This window comes from Ornithorhynchus anatinus, chromosome 11 (assembly GCF_004115215.2).
Source record: "Ornithorhynchus anatinus isolate Pmale09 chromosome 11, mOrnAna1.pri.v4, whole genome shotgun sequence".
Lineage (NCBI taxonomy): Eukaryota > Metazoa > Chordata > Mammalia > Monotremata > Ornithorhynchidae > Ornithorhynchus > Ornithorhynchus anatinus.
The window spans coordinates 49,370,224-49,392,565 of NC_041738.1; the positions used below are offsets into that span (position 1 = coordinate 49,370,224).

General features: G+C 43.3%; 1 protein-coding gene and 1 non-coding gene across 3 annotated transcripts in view; one reads left to right on the forward strand and one right to left on the reverse strand.

Annotated features, from left to right (window-relative positions):
- CDH13 (cadherin 13) overlaps nucleotides 1-22,342 on the reverse strand; it is a 901,878-nt gene that overhangs the window by 820,866 nt on the left and 58,670 nt on the right. The window lies entirely within an intron of this gene.
- LOC114815246 lies at nucleotides 21,202-21,339 on the forward strand. The gene has a single exon (XR_003763011.1). It is a non-coding gene; the product is annotated as a small nucleolar RNA SNORA7 (small nucleolar RNA).

Sequence of the window (22,342 nt, forward strand, 5' to 3'; positions counted from 1 at the left end):
ACTCCATTTTGTATGTGTGCCAGGCTCTCTAAAATCATCACTGTGTTTTTAATGAAACCACCCAACGCTGTCAATGAGCAAGTTCTCTGTATGTAGTTACAAAATTGAGAGCTCTATAGGTACCACTGCCTCTCCTCCACTTTCTCCTTGCTTTCACTGTATCGGATCCAGGGAGTTATTTGAACTGAGTGTCTGATTTTCCCTCAAAAGGCAAGAATTGGAGAAATGCCCCAAGGTGCAGTTTCATGGCTCAAAATTGCTATCGACTCCTCTGCCCTTGATAACTGAGCATTATTTACCATTATCTCTAATTGCATCAATCGCTCTTTCTAAAGCGGCTGTTTTTCTCCTGACTTGTTCTCTCCTAGTGGATTACTTTGGTGAAGCATGAGGTGAGTGATGACACTTCCAAGGGTTTTCATAATATGGCATTTCGAGCAGAGAAAGTGGAAATTGTCGTTTTATGCCCGCCTACGATAAATGATAATACGTCAAATGTGTATAGCGCTTTTCTTTTTCCAAAGTGCTTTCCCATCAATTATCTCATGTTAATGTGCATCTCCCATCTTTCATAATTGAAATAAACTTCGTGCAATCTGGGTGTTTGCTGAAACGTAGACATAGAGTACAATATAAAGAATAAGTCAAGAGTGCGGGGCTCCATCTTTAAAAAGACAAGCGGACTTCGTTCTCTGCAAAAGGGAGACTACGACAGGACTTGAAAATTCTCTGGAGTTGCAGCAGTTTCATTTGATTGTGAACTGGATAGATTTTCATTTACTTACAGGCTTTGCCTCTTAGCGGTTTTTTATGGGATAGTCAACAAGTGTCAGTATGCTCAATAACACTGCCTCCCTTATCTAAGTGATCTATTTCGGTTGTATTCTTGCCAGTTATGGCCTGATGATTGCTAACACTGTTTCAATGACTGGTGGTGCAGGCAATATTAGTGTGATCTAGCCCTGCCTGGGGTCTCGCTAGCTTTCTGCCACCTGGCCTGTTATGGTACCTTGGGGAGGTCACTTAACTTCTCAGTGCCTCGGTTTCCTCTTCTGAAAAGGGGATTAAATACTTGTTCTCTTAAGAGTGCGAGCCCTATGTAGGACAGAGACTAGGTCTGGCCTCATTATCGTGAATCTACCCCAGTGATCTGTACAATGCTCGGCACTTACATTTGTAAATGCTTGACAAATACCACGATGATTCCTAATATTATTTTTATCCAGCATCTACATCAGCCTTCTACTTGACAGCAAGGTCTACGACTGCCTGTCTTGGCTGAAAAAAGAGTGCTTGCTATGGCTTCCTGCCACAGTGGAGGTGATGCTAACTTCCTACCCAGTCCCACCACCCAACCTCTGTATATTGCCGTGTTTTGTACAGAATGATGTCAGTAGAGTCGAGCCAGAAGGACAAAACGGAGAAACTGGTAAGTTCACTCCAAATCACAAGGGGTCTGGTAAGCTCCAATACCATATGTTCCTGGATAGAGTGTGCAAACTTGCAAGAGATTCTCTCCCAAAAGGTTGAAGTAGTTGTACTTATTGAGCACCCAAAGGGTACATTGCACTAAACTAAACTCTTGGAAAGTACCAAATAATTGCACATTCCTTTCCTGCTTTACCACTTAGGATATAGACAGATGTATTGGTGAATCGAGGAAGCAAAATAAATGATAATAATAAAAAAAAGTTACTATGTGCTTAGCACCGTACTAAGCGCTGGTGTAGATATATGTCATTCAGTTCAGACACAAATCCTGACTGATTTCATAGGCGTCATAGGCTGAGGGAGGAAGAATGGGTATTTCATCTCCATTTTACAGATGAGGAAACTGAAGCTCAGAGAAGTTAAGTGACGTGCCCATGGTCACCCAGCCGGCAAGCGGTAAAGTCAGGATTAGCAATCAGGCCCTCTGGCTCCCAGGAACATTCTCTCTCTCTCCTAAGTCCAGGCTGCTTTCCTGGAAAATTGAGTAAATGCATGTACATCAGTGCTGAGGTTGAGTATAAATGAATCGACTCATGAACGGTGTCATCTTTGTGTCATCGGTGACCACTACCAATATCCTCATGGAACTGAAAGATAAAGCTGTACTAAGGAAGGCCACAGGTGTTTCCCCGCTGTGCTCAAAGCAGCACCGCCTTGGATAACAGTGACTTTTCCTCCAGCTCCTAGGATCTCTCCCGAAAGTTTATCGGGCTATCCCCATGGTGCATGGCCACAAATTGAGCTGTCTGTTAACTGCCCTGAAATTAATTCAACCCGCTTGGAACTTGATAGGCACTTCCTACACTGGCTTTTAACAGGAGATCAATAACCTCCACCAAAGACAAAATTTATCCCACTCTATTTTCTATCGACTGTTTCCTTTTTGGCATTCTGGTAATTGATTTTTGGAACCCCGACATTTTAGAAGAATTTATCAAGAAACAAGACAACTGAAAGGAAATGGGATCCATCTTACAAAGAAGGGAACAGTGTCTTTGGGAGCAGGCTGGCTCACCAGTTGAGGAGAACTTGAAACTCAGCTAACCAGAAATGGATCAATAAAACCCAAAGTGAGGAAACATTGGTCTTTATCCATGGAAAGATCTATGAAGTATGTCGTGCATTTAGGTACTTGTGGAACTTGAGGAGGAAACTAGCGGCACAATTCCTGCCTTATGGAAATATTTCTATGCCAACGAAAAGGTTGTGGGAAGAAGCAGGAAAAGTACTCAGTACAGTGTTCTGCACCCAGTAAGTCCTCATAAAACAGATTGATTGAAAAGCCCACTTGGTTATCTGATCATTTTAGATCATTAAGATTCCAGTTAACATTTAACTCAACACTTAAGTGTTAACACTAAACTCTTATGAACCTATCAATTTACATTATTATTGTTTCTTCATTTTCCAAAATACTTGCATCTATATTTTCCTCTTGCCCCTACTTAAGGCATACAATTCATGCCTGCTTGTCTCCCTTACTGAATCATACACTCCTCAAAAATAGTCAAGACTGTAAGCACTTTGTGGGCAGCGATTGTGTCTGTTTATTGTATTGTACTCTCCCAGAAGGTTCATACAGTGCTCTGCACACAGTAAGCGCTCAATTAATATGACTGAATGAATGGAATGACCGTATTTATTGAGCACTTACTGTGTGCAGAGTACTGTATTGAGTGCTGGGGAGAGTACAGTACAACAATATACCAGACACATTCCCTGCCCAAACAGTCTAGAGAACAGGAACACAGCATGGTTCACACAGCAGAAAGCTCAAAAAGTACTGTGGAATCAAATACCGTTTAGTACAGTAAAATAGGTCCGTTATCCATGGTATCTTTGATGCACCTCCCCAAAGTAAGGGTTTCTTTCATCATGATCAGAATGGATGAAATAGATCCTGCAGATAAAGAAGCAGTTATCTTGGATTTAACTAAGTATCACTGGAGTGATAATAATAATAACTAATAATTTGGGTATTTGTTAAGCACTTACTATGTGTCAAGCACTGTTCTAAGCACTGGGTAGATATTAGGTTATCAAGATGTCCCACATGAGGCTCACAGTCTTCATCTCCATTTTACAGATGAGGGAACTGAGGCACAGAGAAGTTAAGTGACTTGCCAAAGTCACACAGCTGACACAGCAGAACCCACAACCTCTGACTTCCAAGCCCGTGCTCTTTCCACTAAGCCACACTGCTTCTTTAATAATATATTGATACTATAATGGTAATATAGTGATCTTAACTCTTTCAAGGTCTAAGGTAAAATTTAGTGCTCTGAAGCAAAGATTTCGTAAATTTTACAGTGACCTAGAGGCCCTGAAAGAGCTAATGGCCAGCCCAAAGCCCCTAGCTTGTCTTCAGGAAATCATTTATCCCTCAGGATATCTTTTATTCACTGAACAGAAATGCTTTCACTCTACATCTGCCTTTCATTAAATTTTCTTGAGCTTAAAATGGAACACCCTTTGACCCTATAGGGCATCCCAAATGACATACTGTTAAAAAGAAGGAAATTTCTGGGGGTGAATGGATGACAGTAAAACTGAGCAAAGTGCTATAGAATAAAAAAGAGAAGATGGAAGATGCTCCCCAAAATTCCTTGGTCTAATGGATTATTAGACCATTGCCTTAATCAGGATGTTTCAGAAGGACCAAGGTGCCACTAAAGCCCACCATTTTGTCACCCTGGTTCCATTCTTTCTCTACTTCATCGATGCGTGCTACATTGGTCCACCCTCAAACCACTCATGTGGGGAGTCAGGTAGGGGTACAAATTCCATAGCGAGGAAGACCACTGCGCTATGGATGGGAACTGTGTGGGAGATACCTAGCCCATCCAGCCCCACCCCAAGGAGCTAGATGGGGACCAGAACTGAATACACATTTTTGTGCCCCCAAAACACCTGTGGGGCAAAGGAACCTCTAGCTCTGTGGCAAGAATGTCCCACTGAAAGTGAGGTGACTGGTTGCTTTAGCTATTCCCAGCTGGATAGTTACTATCCCCTTCACTGGGCATTTGTGCCAATGACTAGGGGAGAATGGGTGATCACAAAATAATAATAATGATGTTGGTATTTGTTAAGCGCTTACTATGTGCCGAGCACTGTTCTAAGCGCTGAGGTAGACACAGGGGAATCAGGTTGTCCCACGTGGGGCTCACAGTCTTCATCCCCATTTTACAGATGAGGGAACTGAGGCGCAGAGAAGTGAAGTGACTTGCCCACAGTCACACAGCTGACAAGTAGCAGAGCCAGGATTCGAACCCATGACCTCTGACTCCAAAGTCCGGGCTCTTTCCACTGAGCCATTCTGCTTCCTCTAGCCACGCAGTGGAAACGTGTGAACTAATTAGGCTTGAAGGTGAGATGAACAATTATGAACTTTAAGTCAGAGTTTTTAGAGACACTTTCCTCCACTCAGCCTTAAGAAGACCTCCTGGAGAAGCCTGGAACTCATTCTGGGAAACATATGGGAAAGGCAAAGCGTACAGTAAATTAGATATCCAATGAAAGTGATCAATTTCAGGGTGCCAACCCTGCATCTTATCCTTCTTCTCTGTGGTTCCCAGGTGTCTAATACTGTGCCCCGCACCCAGTAAGCACTCAAGAAATACTATTTATACCGATCATGGAAGCTGACTCAGTAGACTTCTAGAAAATGAAGAAAGGACTATTATTCATAACCTCTTGTTTTTGAAAATATTTGTAATGTGGCCTGGTGGAAAGCACACGGGACTAAGTAGCATACCCTCATGGAAAGAGCATGGGCTGGGAGTCAGGAAACATAGGTTCTAAACCCAGCATTGCCTCTTGCCCACTAAATGATTTAACTTTTATCCTCCCCCCTTTCCCTCTGCTCCTCCCCCTTTCCCTCCCCCTCCCCCCAGCACTGTGCTCATTTGGTCATTTGTATATATTTTTATTACCCTATTTATTTTGTTAATGAGATGTCCATCCCCTTGATTCTATTTATTGCTATTGTTTTTGTCTGTCTCCCCCGATTAGACTGTAAGCCCATCAATGGGCAGGGATTGTCTCTATCTGTTGCCGAATTGTACATTCCAAGCGCTTAGTACAGTGCTCTGCACATAGTAAGCGCTCAATAAATACTATTGAATGAATGAATCAATCAATCAACTTTACTGTGGCACAGTTTTCTCATCTGTGAAATGAGGATAAAATACCTGCTCTTTCTCCCTTAGATCATGGTAGATTATCACAAAATAATAATAATGACGTTGGTATTTGTTAAGCACTTACTATGTGCTGAGCACTGTTCTAAGTGCTGGGGTGGATTCAGGGTAATCTGGTTGTCCCACATGAAGCTCACAGTCTTAATCCTCATTTTAAGGATGAGGGAACTGAGGCACAGTGGGTTCCACATGGGACAGGGACTCTGTCCAATAATAATAATAATAATAATGGTATTTGTTAAGTGCTTACTCTGTGTCCAGCTCTGTACTAAGCACTGTGGTAGATACAAGAAGAACAGGTTGGACACAATCCCTGTCCTACACTGGGCTCACAGTCTGAATTCCCATTTTGTAGAACTGATAATAATAATAATGTTGGTATTTGTTAAGCGCTTACTATGTGCCAAGCACTGTTCTAAGCACTGGGGGAGATACAGGGTAATCAGGTTGTCCCACGTGAGGCTCACAGTTAATCCCCATTTTACAGATGAGGGAACTGAGGCACAGAGAAGTTAAGTGACTTGCCCACAGTCACACAGCTGACAAGTGGCAGAGCTAGGAGTCGAACTCATGACCTCTGACTCTGAAGCCCAGGCTCTTTTCCACTGAGCCACGCTGCTTCCCATAGCCACGCTGCTTCCCATAGGCCCAGAGAAGTAGAGTGAATTGCCCAAGGTCAGACAGCATACAACTAGCAAAGCCAAGATTAAAACCCATGACCTCCTGACTCCCAGGCCCATGTTCTATCCACTTCGCCATGCTGCTTCCCCAACCACAGTGCTTAGTACAGTGCCAGGCACATATCAAGTGCTTTACAATTATCATTATTATTATTATTATTATTATTACTAGATTATTTTGTATCTACCCTGGTTCTTAGCAGAGTACTTGGAATATAGGAAGAGTTTAATACATATCACCATAATTATCATCAATAAGAGATTAGTGAACAGTGGGTGCAAACAATGAAACTCAAAGTCCTCAGCATATTAAATCCAGTGCCTCCCTCCAAATCCTTGCGTCTTCCTGTTGCCACCCAAAGCCAGTTTCTTTATTCCTTCACAAAATCTATTCACCATCGAACAGCTTTCTGCTCTAAATCCTAGTTTCCTCAGGACGACTTCTTCTCAAACCTGTCTACCCTACCCCCTTTCCAGGAATGGAATTTCAGAGGAGGTTTTATCTTCATGCCTTAAGCTTCACAATCACATTCTCTCTGATCTTTACGATTTCTCTAACCCTAGTTGGCACATTACCAAGTCCAGTTTTAGGTGAAGATTTGGCACGAGAAAGGGACTAGAAAAAAGTGTAGGCAGGACTACTCTAATGCATCAGAAATGCAAGCTGAAAGTCAACTGTAATCACAAATCAGCATCTTAGATGACTATTACAGATTTTCCTGTGCTCACAACAATACGATGCTATACTTTTGTGGCCTGCAGCCAGTTCCATGAAGCTAATACCCACTCCGTTTTCTGCTCACACACTATTAATGCATAATGAAAGGAATGTTCTGCTTTATCGATCTTCAGTCCATGGCTGAGTGCTTTGAGGCTTGAAGCATTCCAAAAAAGATTTTGTTCTGCACATTTCAATAACCACTACCACAATGTATCATTCTCTTCCTGCCAACCCACCCCTCCATTATGAGCGGCGATGGTGGGCTTTCACCTTGAAATTGTTGATACGGTAACGAACATGGGTCTCCGTATTTGTTAATCTCTTCTCGAGTATACATCTTGCTGTTTTCACCCCATCAAGTTAATCCCTTTAAAGGACAGTACTGGGGTTTGGAGTTATAAAATTGTGGAAACAGTTTAGAACCAGGAGGGCGAGGGGAATGTGCCGTGTATTAGAGTTGAAGATTTTACCTCACAAAATGGCATGCTGAGCTTGGAGACTGCTCCTTGCTGTTTTAGAAATGATTGACTGGGACTACAAAGTGACCTCGTAGAGAAAACCTGCAAATTAAATCAATCTATGACTGAAATGTAAATATGTAATTTTTTTTTTAAATATGTGACTCAGACTTATTGGAAATTGAAAAATGCATCTGATTCCTTTCCTTTATTCCACTGAGTCTATAACCCTGCTCAGATTTGTCCTTACTCATTTCTCTGTGGCTGATAAAAGATTAAAAAAAAAAAAAGCCTTTCAGGGCTTCTCGCCACATAGGACAAATTAGATCACATAGAACAATGATCAGCTGTCTAGTTCCCAAAAGCCAACGGAAAGGATATTGGAAGATTATGGCCCTTTATTAGCAGCTAAAGGAGCCAGAGAATCACAAGGTATCACAGACACGGTTTTCATTTCAGTAGTAAATGGAGCACTGCTATCCGCGTTTGTTTAAATTGCATGTGCAAAATTTCTTTTTGGAAAGATCTTCCCTACTGTATACCTGATGGGGTGGACATCATTGGGTTAAGGATGGAACAAAATAGATGTATTCTCACATGTGCTTAGTACAGTGGTCTGCATATAATAAATGCTCAATAAATCCCACTGATGATGGATCAGGATATGACCTGACTAAAGCTACCTGGGGCTGGACAGTGAGTGGGGCAGGGTCAACAGGATGCAGCAGGTCCAGCTTGAATGACTTAAGGATGGTGGATTCAGTAATAAAGCCTTAAAACAAGCCTCTAAGCTACTGCATCTTGGAAAACCCAAGGCTACCTAAGCAACTCTATATCCTCTTGATAGCCTGAGGCCAGGTACTGCTGACTTGAGCCTGCCCCATATCCTCTTTCATAATAAGAAGGGTACACCCAGAGCATATTACATGTGCCCAGCAACAACAAGAGTAACTTTTATTAGTAACTTTTATTAGTAACTTCTATTAGTAATAATAATAATCATGGTTGTGGTATTTGTAAGTTCTAGGATAGATACCAGATAATTGAGTTGGACATAGTCCCTGTCCCACATAGGGCTCACAGTCTAAAAATCCCATTTTATCCAGGGAATTTAGGGACAGAGAAGACAAATGACTTGCCCAAGGTCACACAACAGACAAGTGGCAGAATCAGAATTAGAACCCAGATTGTTCTGACTCCCAGGACCATACTCCATCCACAAGGCCATGCTGCGGTCTAGTCTCGTAATGGAGACTGCACCAGGACCATCTCTGCCAGTTCGCATTTTGTCTGGCAAATGAAGTGTCTTTTTGGGGATGATTGTTGGAAGGTCTGGAGGGCATCAAATAGAAGTTGGGAGTGATATGCTCAGGGAGGCAGGGCAAAAGCAGCATGGCCTAAAGGATAGAGCATGGGGCCCGAAGTCAGAAAAGGACATGGGTTCTAATCTCGGTTCACCCACGTGTCTGCTGTGTGACCTTGGTCGTCACTTAACTTCTTTGGGCCTCAGTTTCCTCATCTGTAAAATGGGGATTAAGGTTGTGAGTCCTGTGGCACTGTGTCCATCCTGATTAATTTTTATCTGCCCCAGCGCTTAGTACAGTGTCTAAAGCATAGTAAGTGTTTAACAAATATCACCAATGATATTTGAATGAATATTGAATGAATGAATGAATGAACCAGAATTCATTCATTCATTCAATCGTATTGAGCGCTTCCCGTGTTCAAATCACTGTAGTAAACATTTGGGAGAGTACAATATAACAACAGACGCATTCCTGCCCACCTAAGGGGCCCACATACTCTGTCGTCAGTAGCCCCTTACTATCTGTAAGAGCCCTCTGTCTCTTTCCAAAGGTTTTTTTTGGAGGGGGGTGGGGATGGGGATGTTTCTTAATTGTGTTCATTTAGAAACTGAGTGTGTTTCTGGAGACATTTGCAGGGAGTCTTCTTGAGAAGCGATCTTCCCCCACCTCCTTCTCCGAGTGCCGGCGAGAAAGCCGCGGTCGGACTGCAGGCTCCTCGTGGAACGGGCTTTACCTTGGGAGGTTCATGGGACCCAGCCGCATCCTGCCCCGAACTCTTGCTCTCTGGAGAACTGGGCCCCGGGTGGGATCGGCCAAGGAGTCATCGAACGGCGAGTCCGAGGCAGGCCTGCGCGGTGACTAGTGCCTAGCGACGAGAACGCCAGCGCTCGGTCCGTGACTAAGCTTTCTGCGGGCACTCAGCAAACAAAGAAGTTCCTACTTTCCCCTCTGTCTCCATCTCTTTCCAGCCGGCTCGATTCCCATCCCCCTTTTATCTTCGGAGATCTGTGGCAACGAGAGCTGCTCTCAGGGGGCCTCGCCCGGGTTTTAGGGTGCTTGTGGCAACCTGGGCTACGTGGGACACGGGCGAGACTGTTCCGGGTCAGACTCACGAGTCTGAACAGCCCAGTGGCAGCAAAGGAACGGAGAAACCTTGTGGCGGTTGCCCTTCCTCAGGTTTTCTAACACCCCCTAACTTTTCCTTGTAATAATCCGTCGGGGATGTATCCCATCAGGAATTTGCCTAAACCTATCCTGAATTTTTCACTACTTTCTACCTTGCCAATTGCGGAGGGTCCTCGCTTGTGAGAACAGAGACACCCTGAATTCAATCCCACTGGACAGGAGACTCCTAGAGGGACAGGGATCGTGTCCAACTGCGTTGTCTTGTACTCTCCCAAGGGCTCGGTACAGTGCTATGCACAAAGGAAGCGCGCAATCAGTACCACTGATTGGTGGACTAGTAGTCTTGATCTCGGTTGTATTCGCGACACTGCCTTGATAAGGGCCAAGGAGTTCACTTTTGCCAGTCTTGACCACTGGCCCTGTCTGTCTGGCAACCCCAGTGAGCCCCCCCCCCCAAAACAGAGTCAAATAATGAAGAAAGAAATGTCAAGATTGAAAATATAGTTTGTCTAGGTACCCTTGGGTTCAGCAGTCATCGTTTTAAACTTGATTTTAATTTTGAAGGGGTGGGGCCACCAGAAGAGACAAAATTGTATGGGAGCCATCTTCCCCAAAAGCCACCTAGGAAAGGAGCAGGTCTACTGGAGGTCGGGGAGAGGGTTGGAGAAGCAGCGTGGCTCAGCGGAAAGAGCACGGGCTTTGGAGTCAGAGGTCATGGGTTCGAATCCTGGCTCGGCCACTTGTCAGCTGTGTGACTTTGGGCAAGTCACTTAACTTCTCGGTGCCTCAGTTACCTCATCTGTAAAATGGGGATGAAGACTGTGAGCCCCACGTGGGACAACCTGATTCCCCTGTGTCTACCCCAGCGCTTAGAACAGTGCTCGGCACATAGTAAGCGCTTAACAAATACCAACAAATAAACAAATACCAAATACACCAACAAAAGGGCTATGTGTGCATAAAAAAAGACGTCAGAAAAAAGTAGGGCTTCTCCCACTTGTGGAGTCATTTGGGTAGCTAACCAAGAGGGCTAACAATCACTGAACCCACCCTCGACTTCATCCTCTCTCATCTTGGCCCCCTAACAAATCCCAGGAGATGTTCCTTGGGAGCGGGGACCATTGAATTGTACTCTCCCAAGTGTTTAAGTACAGTGTTCTGCATGTGGAAAGAGGTCAATTAATACCTTTGGTAATCGTTTGATGTTTTCCTATCAGGTAGCATCCTGCCTTTTTGGGAATTCGCTCTTCAGGTAATTCATTCATTCAATAGTATTTATTGAGCACTTACTATGTGCAGAGCACTGTACTAAGCGCTTGGAATGTAAAATTTGGCAACAGATAGAGACCATCCCTGCCCAAGGACAGGCTCACAGTCTAACTGGGGGAGACAGATGGACAAAACCAAGACAACATAATCACGATAAATACAATCAAGGGGAGGGACACCTCATTAACACAATAAATAGAGTAATAAAAATATATACAGATGAGCACAGTGCTGAGGGAAGGGGAAAGGGAGGGGGAGGAGCAGAGGGAAAGGGGGCTTAGCTAAGAGGAGGTGAAGGGGGAAAGGGGAGGGAGCAGAGGGCGGAGGGGGAGCAAAGGGAGCAGAGGGAACAGGGGAAGCTCAGTCTGGGAAGGCCTCTTGGAGGAGATGAGCTCTCAGTAGGGTCATCGCCACTGCACCAGAAGAATCAACTGTTGCAAAGTTTTCACTGCCTATTTCTGTTCCACTTTGAAGTCTGGTCCAAACTTTGGACAAAACACCATATTAGAAAGAAAAAAACAGAAAACACTTCAGATTTGGGAAATGTATCCCAATCTTACTAAAGCCCTTAATAAAATCCTTGCTATTTACTAGATGTGTGTTTTCTACTAAATTTTGCAAAGTTCATGAGCTCAGAACAAAAATGTGGAGGGGCACCCTTAGTTTCTGGCAACGCCATTAAGCAAAGGCTTCTCAGGGGTCTCAAACTAAATTAGCACCTGAAGGTTGAAAAACATGCCGTTTCCCTGCTCTCCACTCAGTTTCTATCCAGAGCCACTAATCAATCATGAACACTTACTGAACACTTATGTGTACAGAGCAATGTACTAAGCACTTGAGTCTGTGATGATCAATCAATCATATTTATTGAGCACTTACTCTGTGCAGAACGCTATACTGAGCACGTGGGAGAGTACAACATAATAGAGTTGGTGGGGACGTTTCCTGCCCATAAAGCGCCTACAGACTCAAGGAGGATACAGAAATTAATAAATAATACATTTAGGGTATAATAATAATAATGATAATGTTATTTGCTAAGCACTTACTAAGCGCTGAGATGGATACAAGCTAATTGGATTGGAGACAGTCCCTGTCCCACATGGGGCTCACCCCATTTTACAGATGAGGTTACTGAGGCACAGAGAAGTGAAATGACTTGCCTAAGGTCACACAGCAGATTCATTCAATAGTATTTATTGAGCGCTTACTATGTGCAGAGCACTGTACAAAGCGCTTGGAATGTACAAATCGGTAACAGATAGAGACAGTTCCTGCCCTCTGACAGGCTTAGTCTAATCGACAGGTTTACAGTCTAATCAGATAAGAACATAAGTACTGTAGGGCTGGGGGAGGGGTGAACGAAGGGTGCAAATCCAAGTGATAAGTGTGCCTGAGTCTATGATAGGCTCTCCATTATTTTAAGATATGAAAGAAATCTCTGTCTATTCCCCGTTTACCTATTCTTTGCTCAACTGCCTATTTCCCATCTGGACAATAGGGTGCCTGAGCTCGGTTTTCTGGGAAGGAAATATTTCCTGCTCAGATCCCAGTTCCCGATGGGGCTTCCTTGGGTAGGTTCCATGCTAAAGAGAACCCAGGAATGAGAATTCAGACACCAGGGCAACTGCTCCTCAATAAGACAGTGGCATATGCAGGGGGAAGAGAAGGGCAACGTCCTGCCTTAATCCTGGGAACTGCCAACATTTGACTGGATCACTAAATAGCTAAGCAGGGGTTTGGAAATCATTTTAAGAAGAAAGTTCCCCATTATTTTTGTTGGAGGAAGGGGAAGGAACTTGATTATGTTTTCTCTGCACTGTTAAGCAAAATGGAATATTCCAAAGTACCGTGAGTGTATGAGGAGCACAGGGTGCTCATCTCCCAAGAGGAAAAATCAGTCCCTCAGTACGTGAGGGTTGGTACATCCAGTTCTCTGATAAAATGAGAGTTACGCTCCTGAAGAACTTCATAAACATGGAGAAATTGCCTGTTAGTAGTCATGCCTTAACCGAGGCAATTCTTCTGATGGCACATGGTGGCTCCATCCTGAAAGACACACTGGTGGAAGAAGGTTCCTTAATTCCCGAATAGTGTCCCATTCCAAAATATGTACCGGAAACACGTGTCCTGGCAGCATTGAAAAGCTGAGAGTTGGTTGGTTGCTTTCTAATCCTCAGTTAGAGGATTGCCTGATTCTATGATCCCCCAAGATTACAGAGCATCTTTTATTTGTAGCTAATCCCGTTTTTGTCCTTTAAGGGAAAAAGAGGACATAACTACACTTAGCCTCGAATGAGAGAAAGAGTGTAGGGAAGGGATGCCTTTATAACCCATTAAAAGCTCCAAATGACATCACAGACAGGAACTGTGTCCAACTGTCTCTTTACATTAACAAAGCCTCCACATTTTCATCACTTAGACAGTATGATCTGTTTTTGTCACACTGGGGGAGACTTCAAAGTAGGAGAAAGGGTGGGTTAGATTTGGCAAGATAATACCATTTTTAAGACTTTCAGACTGCACGCTACAATTTATTATTGGCATGGGGAAGGAAACAGCCTCCTTGGCTGAAGTTCTACACAGGTCTTAGTCCTATGCCAGTTATCTTCTCCATTCTTTAGCCTAATCTAACAACTCAGAGGATTGAGTCAGTCAATCATATTTATTGAGTGCTTATTGTGTGCAGAGCACTGTACTAAGCACTTTGGAGAGAACGACAGTAGACACATTCCCTTCAAGGTTTACAGTCTAGAGCTGGAGACAGACATTAATCTAAATAAATAAATTTATTTATGTACATAAGCGCTGCGGGGCTCTGGTGGGCACTGAATGAAGGAAGCATATCAGGGTGATACAGAAGGGAATGGGAGAAAAGGAAATGAGGGTTTAATGAGGGAAGGCCTCTTGGAGGAGATACATCTTCAATAAGGCTTTAAAGGTAGGGTAAGTGTCTGTGGGAGATGAAAAGGCAGGGCTAATACAAAAACACCTACAGAACAGAGGAATTACATTCTGCATCTCCAACAAGATTCCCTCATGAAAAAGCCTTCCTAAAAATGATCAGGTTTCAAATGAACTGCAATGTATTAATAGTATTATTACTGGTATTTAATGTCCTGGAGAAAATGTAAGCCTCAGGCTCAGGCTCCCAACAATTTATTTTATTTCTTCTAACAGCTTTTCAAAGTATGGGAAAGTAGGAGGCATCTAGGATCGTGAAATTGGATTAACCATTAATCCTTAGAGCCAAGTTTTGGAGAAAACCTAATGAAGATGTATTAGAAACCACCGACCCTTTTGCAGTGGGTGGTCCATAGTTTGTGAATCGGGATCATCTATATCTTACTCCTACAACTGCTCCTGAGCATTAAAGTAATTTAAAACTGGAAGCAAATACAATGTTTAGCAACTGGGTCTTGTCCAGTGAATAAATGGAAATAAGCATGGAAATTGCGGTAATTAGTTAAACAGCTTACAATGAAATAAGCTACTGCATTGGCAGTGATTGTTGTTGCTCAGCATTGGTGCTTCAGGAGAGGAAGCAAGCAACTGAGGCATGTGGGGACAAATTCTGCTTCCCTCTAGATTAGATCGACTTATGGATCTCACTAATTCTACTTCAGGAAGCACCCATGATGTCAACCGCATTCAGCCAGGTGTGTAGTGTAACGTGATGATGTCACAGGTGCCATTTTGTGGCAGTGAGCCAGTGTTCGGCTGATACTAGTGTGTTTCTCTGAGGGGACCCCTGACCACCTCCCCACACACCCCACTTGATTCAGATTCATGGAATCCCCCCTCCCCACAACCGAGATGTGTATAAACTCTAGTACTGCATTAGAGCTATAGGACCCAGTAACTGGAGCTATAGCAGAGGGAGGCAGGGCTCTCACACATAAAAAATCAGACATTAAAGCTTCCAGTTTCATCAGGTAGGGTAGCCTAGCCAAAATCTGAGTTGTCTGATATAAAACTGGATGAATGACTACCATATTCCAAATAAGGTCCTGCACATTCGAAGCAGAAAAATCACCTTCACTCTCTTTTCCTGAGGTTTCTAGTTGAGGTAGAATAGCGAGCTGAGTCACCTTTTGCCCTGCTACCCCCGGGTGAAAACCCTTCACCCCAATATCAATGCTGAGATAATTCCTTAGAACCTATGCCTTAAATTAGACATCACAGTGGAGCTGCAAATTCCAGTAAATGTGCCCTAATATTGAAAGCAATATCAAAGCTCCCTGGGGCTCCATATAGCCCAAATCAAAGCAAACAGGCTACTTAAGGAGAAGTTGAAGGGACTTTTTAAGTCATCTCATTTACTCTGAGGAAGGCCAAGGCAATTTGGAAGCCAGAGTTCCTGGCTTACAAGGAGTGATTTGGGGAGATTTAAGCAGGTGTAGAAATTTGTTCTTTCCAAGGAAAAACGATTCTTGGAAAGGGAGATTCGACACCAACGACATGACCATTCTGATAGGGCCGGAATTGTGTCTACCAACTCTAATGTATTGTAGTCTCCCAAGGGATTAGTACAGTGCTCTATTTAAAGTAAGTTCTTTAATGTGGCAGAGAACATGTCTACCAACATTGTTATACCATGCTCTACCAAGTGCTTGATACAGGACTCTACACACACTAAGTGCTCAATAAACATAATTGATTCTGTGGTAAGCAAGAGTGACTCCATCTTGTATTCTTTGACCCCAGGAGCAACAAGTTTGAAGGATGATTTAGAGAAGAAACTGTATTATCTCTATGAGGAATTTTGAGGAGAGCAACTGAAGTATTTTGGTGAGGGTTTAAGGAGGAGCTAAATTGTTTTGCTGGGCAGGAAAAGAACTGCCAGATGGGGCTATGCCCACAGGGGAATAAGCCCAGGGGTAGGGGTCGCCTTCCTCTCTGGTTTATGCAGGAAGGGGTTAAAGAATGAGTGGAAAACAGCAGGTAATCCTGAGCAGCCTCCTGGCTGCAAACCTTCCCCCTTCCCCGCCTCCTGAGAACAATGGCTAAGAGAGGGAAAGAACTGTCCCTCTTTGCCCAGTTTCCCTGGCATGGAACACCTAAACCATGTACTAAGACACCTATGGCTGCCGCGGCCCAGCACCTAAGACTTGAACTAGGACGATGACGAGCCGCAGGCAGTCCCACTCCTTGAGACTATCATCTTCACCAAGGCATGGGGCAAACCAATTGGATTGGTAACTATAGGTGCTGGCCTTTGTGTGTTTATGTGTGTGTACGCAAATATGAGCCTAACTCCTGTTTTAGTAAAATAAAGCTTTCCACTGTAACGGTGATGTTTGGTTTTACTTCTTTGATGTGTCACTTGGGCACAGAATTGATAAGGGAGTCAAATCCCTGGTGAAGGGCTCATAGATTGAGAGTCTGTTACTGTGGGGGAGCGATCCCCCGGCAGGGTTCATGACAGATTCATTCACTGATTACTGGGCTATGGGCAACCCAGTGCAGCTGCACTCCAGCCACATGGCTTGTGCTTTTCTCTCCAGGCCTTTAGGAGGGCAGAAAATTCCTTTCCCGAACATGAGTGATATCACATGGGCACCACCAGTATTGCAAGTCTCCCCCATTAATGAGGGGACTAGAAACTTCTTACACTACCCTCAAGAAATAATAACAATAATGATGGCATTTGTTAAGCGCTTACTATTCTAAGCACTGGGATAGATAGAAGGTTAACAGGTTGTCCCACTTGGAGCTCACAGCCTTGATCCCCATTTTACAAATGAGGTAACTGAGGCACAGAGAAGTTAAGTCACTTGCCCAAAGTCAGACAGCTGATAAATGGCGAAGTCGGTATTAGAACCCATGACCTCTGACTCCCAAGCCTGGACTCGTTCCACTAAGCCACTCTGCTTCTCTGTGTATTTGTGTCAGAATTAGTCCATAATGCTTTTGTTTAGTCTCCCCAGGTATATATGTACAAAGATAATGTACACTCACTTTTCAGATAAAGATGCTCACAAACCTGATCAATTAATCAATGAACAGCACTTATTCATTGGTTGTTTATTCAATGGCCAAACCTACTGAGTGCAGAGCACTGTGTTTAGTTCTTAGACAAATGCAACTAAAGTAAGAGCTATAGTTATTCCCCTCAAGGAGCTTACAGTTTAATGGGAGATAAGTATTCCTAAAAGGAAGGATTAGGTTTATCTAATTCCCAGAATTTTTTGTGGTTTAAGAAAATAAGGAACACTTTCTGCCTCACAGTCCTTTCAGAATGGATGTGCCTGAATTTCTGCTTGGAGAGAATGGATTTATATACTGCTTGACTCTTCCTAGATCAGTTTTGTTAGCTGCCATACTTGGTTTTCAAATTGCTTGGCTTTCTTAAAATAAATTATAGGCCTACATATGTTTTCCAAGATACCCTCACACAGCCGGGAAGACATGCTTTGATTTTGGCTCTGTCTTGTGCATGGCTTTGATTTTGCTTTAACTTTTAAACATACCTATTGTCAGTCAGTAATCCAAATGGGAGGTATCTATTAGCCTGAAGGAGCCTAACACCTCATTTACAGTAAAAGAGTCACAGTGGCTGCCTTACTGGAAGACCTTTATGGTGGTTGAGCTCGGAATTGAGCTTCTGAATCTGACCTGATTCATAGCCATTGGTCCAGGAATACAAACCCCTGGAAGGTTTGGAAAATCTTTCAGATCTTCTTCCTGTACCCTCTTATGGATTCTTACAGAAGAATTGAAATAATGTATTGAAAGTTACATTAGAAGTGCTTCAAGCAGCGTGCTGGGAGGTGTAAACAATCCAGTATTGAAAGAATTCTTGGACCATTGCTTTGAAAAAACTCCTGTTTCCACCTCTCTCATTTCAAATGTCCTCTACTGAGCTATGTGGGATTCTAATCCTCAAATAGGACTACTGTCAGCTTTCATATTTCTGCAGCAAATTTGGACAGAGAAGAAGGAGCAGATGACAGAGGGTACAAATACCTATCAATCAATCAATAGCATTTACTGTTATTTAGCATTATTTATTATTTATTTATTTGTGATTTATTGTCAATAGCATTTATTATCCCAGCTCTGCCACTTGTCAGCTGTGTGACTGTGGGCAAGTCACTTAACTTCTCTGTGCCTCAATTACCTCATTTTTAAAATGGGGATTAAGACTGTAAGCCTCACGTGGGACAACGTGATTACCCTGTATCTCTCCCAGCACTTAGAACAATGCTCTGCACATAGTAAGCGCTTAACAAATACCAACATTATTATTTATTGAGTCCTTACTATGTGTAGAGCAGTGTACTCTGAGCTTGGGAGAGTATAATCCATTAGAGTTAGAAGACATGATCCCTGCCCACAAGGAGCTAACAGTCTACAGGGGGAGACAGACATTAAAATAAATTACAGAAAAGAGAAGGAGCAGAGTATATGTATATATACGCAAGTATTATAGGGCTGGGTTTGGCTTTTGGATTCAGCCACTTAGTCTGGGGAGCCTTTTATCAGAACTATTAGATAAACATCAGTGATTTGAGTTTGGATTTCTTCCACCTGCCCACACCCAGATGAAGAAAGACAAGAAACAGCAGGAGGGAAGAGTTTTTAAGACCTGGATAATCCCTAAATTGGAAAACCAGCTCCAAATTCATCAGATGACTTCTCTGAGAGTGCATATTCTCATCACTGTTGTTTCTGATATCTGTGATTTATTTTAAAGTGTGTGCCCCCAACTAGGACTATAAACTCTTTGTGGTCAGGGATCATGTCTATCAAGAAGCAGCATGGCTTAGTGGAAAGAGCATGGGCTCAGGAGTCAGAGGTCATGTGTTTTAATCCCGGCTCCACCATTTATCAACTGTGGGACTTTGAGTAAATCACTTAACTTCTCTGTGCCTCAGTTAGTTTACCTGTAAAATGGAGAGTGAGACTGTGCACCCCATGTGGGACAACCAGATTACCTTGAATCTCCTCCAGAGCTTAGAACAGTACTGGGCACATAGTAAGTGCTTAACAAATACCATCATCATCATCACCATCTCCACTGTACTCCCTTAAGGACTTAGTACAGTGCTCTGCACACAATAGGCCCTCAAAAATTAACACTTCTTGATTAACTGAAAATCCTCTTTCTGACCCCTCTCATGCTCCCAGTCTCTTTCTCACAGACATTTCTGCTTTCCACTATTCCTTGTCTTTAGTCTCTGTCCTATCACTGTTGGCTCTTTATCTTGAAAACAAGAAGGGTAAAAATCTACCGATCACATTCTTAACAAAAACATGTGTATGTGTACAAAGGCACAAAGGATGGTATTTTATATAAACTAGTTCCAAAAGAGCCTTGTTTAGATAGACTTATCAGAAATGGACTCAATCAATCTGGGCAGTCTGCAGAGATAAATTTCGATGAGCTCTAGTGCAGGAAACAGTTTCCTTACCATACAACGTCCCATAGTTATGCCACCCGTGGCTGGCAGCCGCTAATTTCCATGTCTCTTGGAACCCATCCCAGACTGAAAGGGCCATAAAACCACCTGAAATGGTGCAACTGTAACTACTATAAATTAGAGCAAGTGGAATTGAAAGCGGATTAGATAAACTGTAGATGGGGGTCAGCAAGAACCCCATAAACAAGACACCACTGAATTTTAGAATGCTTTAGGACTGTGGAACACTGGCCCATTTGGGTGCCAAATCTTCCTTGTCATACCCACTGATTAGTTTCTGTTTATGCATGAAGCAGATAGTCCATGAATAAAACCTTTTCAAGAGGCCTAAGATTTTCAGCTCATTCTTTTTTTAACTAGTTAAGAAAACTCAATATTGTTTTTGGATAAATAGTTTGGAGACGGAACGCCAGAAGCAGCATGGCCTAGTGGATAGAGCACGGGTCTGGGAGTCAGAAGGTCATGGATTCTAATTCCGGCTCTGCTACTTGTCTGCTGTGTGACCCAGGGCAAGTCACTTTACTTCTCTGTGCCTCAGTTACCTCATCTGTAATATGGTGATTAAGACTGTGAGCCCTATGTGGGACAGGGACTGTGTCCCACTGGATATGGTTGTATCAACCCCAGCACATAGGACAGTGCTTGGCACACAGTAAGTACTTAACAAATACCATTATTATTATTATTATTATTATTAATAAGTCTGAGTAACCCAGACTGGCTCCCTTTATTCATCTCTTGTTCCCCCCACTGCCCCTCCAACCCTATAACACTTATGTACATATCTGCAGTTTATTTATTTATATTTATTAGTGCCTGTCTCCCCCTCTAAACTGTAAGCCCATTGTGTGGGGGGAGTGTGTCTGTATATTGTTATACTGTACTTTCCCAAGCACTTAGTACACTGCTCTACACACAGAAATTGCTCAATAAATATGATTGAATGAATGAATGAAAAGTCTTTCTTTCTGGAAGAATTGAAATCTCAATAATTTGATTTGCACTGAAGCTTCAGTAGAATGGTGCATGAAACATATTCCTCTCTAGGGCTTCGTATGGGAAGACACACCCAGCCATGTGAATATTTTTATTTCTGAGACTACAGCAGGGGGGCCCTATAGGATCATTTCATGGCTCAGCCATGTGTCGGGCAAAGTTTTATCATCATAGAGCTGTTCTAGGCAGAGTGTTCCCTTCAGGGTCACCTTGCAATTGTTATACATTTGAATGCTCCCCCGCTGAAACAGCAAGAAGAGGGAGGGATGGTAAGCTGGGGAAGGTTACGAGTGGAAGAGAATGAAGAAGACTCTCTCCCACCAAGATGAAAGATCCAAAAGTCTGCTACTTGTTCAACAGATCAATTAATCAGTGGTATTTATTGAGTGCTTACTGTGTGCAGAGTACTGTACTAAGAGTTTGGGAAAGAGATGGTAGACACAATATCTACCCACAACGACCTTTGGTCTATGGGGGAAGATAGTGATAAAGATAAATTACAGATATAAGATATAATAGAGTATAAGAACCCCTCTCAGGGTCGCAGCTGGAGAGTTTCCAGTGCTCTACCAGTCTAGGCTCTGGGAGGGAGAGTCAAGCAGAGGCCTACCCGTTCCATTCCTAGCTTGGGCAGTGGCTAGCAAGTGGAAGACAATCTGTTACAAGTCAAAACTCACCCATGCTGGGCAGCAGTGGCATGGGAGAGAGTCGAGGGCGAAGACTCAGGTTTACTGCATGGAAGGCCGCAGTGGTAAACCATTTTCATATTATTAGCATGAAAACTTTATGGATACACTACCGGAGCAATTGCTGATGGAGGTGGGGTGTTCTGGGAGAGATAATAATAATGTTGGTATTTGTTAAGTGCTTACTACGTGCAGAGCACTGTTCTAAGTGCTGGGGTAGATACAGGGGAATGAGGTTGTCCCACATGAGGCTCACAGTCTTCATCCCCATTTTACAGATGAGGGAATTGAGGCACAGAGAAGTGAAGTGACTTGCCCACAGTCACACAGCTGACAAGGGGCAGAGTCGGGATGTGTCTGTGGTGTCGCTATAGTTTGGAAATGACTGGATGGCATAAGACAAGAGGATAAGGATATGTACATAAGTGCTGCATTGTTGGGACAAGTATCAAAGAGTTTTTTAGGGGTACCCAGCCAGGTACAAAGAGGGGTGGGCGGATAGGGAAAACTTGGGTTTAGACAGGGAAGTACTCTTGGAGGAGATGTGACTATAGTAATAATAATAATAATGTTGGTATTTGTTAAGCGCTTACTATGTGCCGAGCACTGTTCTAAGCGCTGGGGTAGACATAGGGGAATCAGGTTGTCCCACATGGGGGCTCACAGTCCCAATCCCCATTTTACAGATGAGGTAACTGAGGCCCAGAGAAGTTAAGTGACTTGCCCACAGTCACACAGCTGACAAGTGGCCGAGCCGGGATTCAAACTCATGACCTCTGACTCCAAAGCCCGTGCTCTTTCCACTGAGCCACACTGCTTCTCTACTATTTTCTAGCTCGGGGGGTGGGAGAGGCAAATCCCGTCAGAGTCCTCAAGGAGAGGGCTATTCAGTGATCGAGCTAGTATTTTCTGTTTCTCTGGCATCATTTTTTTTCCCCCTATATACTTACCACTGGCCCTCATTCTTTGCCTCTGACTCCCTTT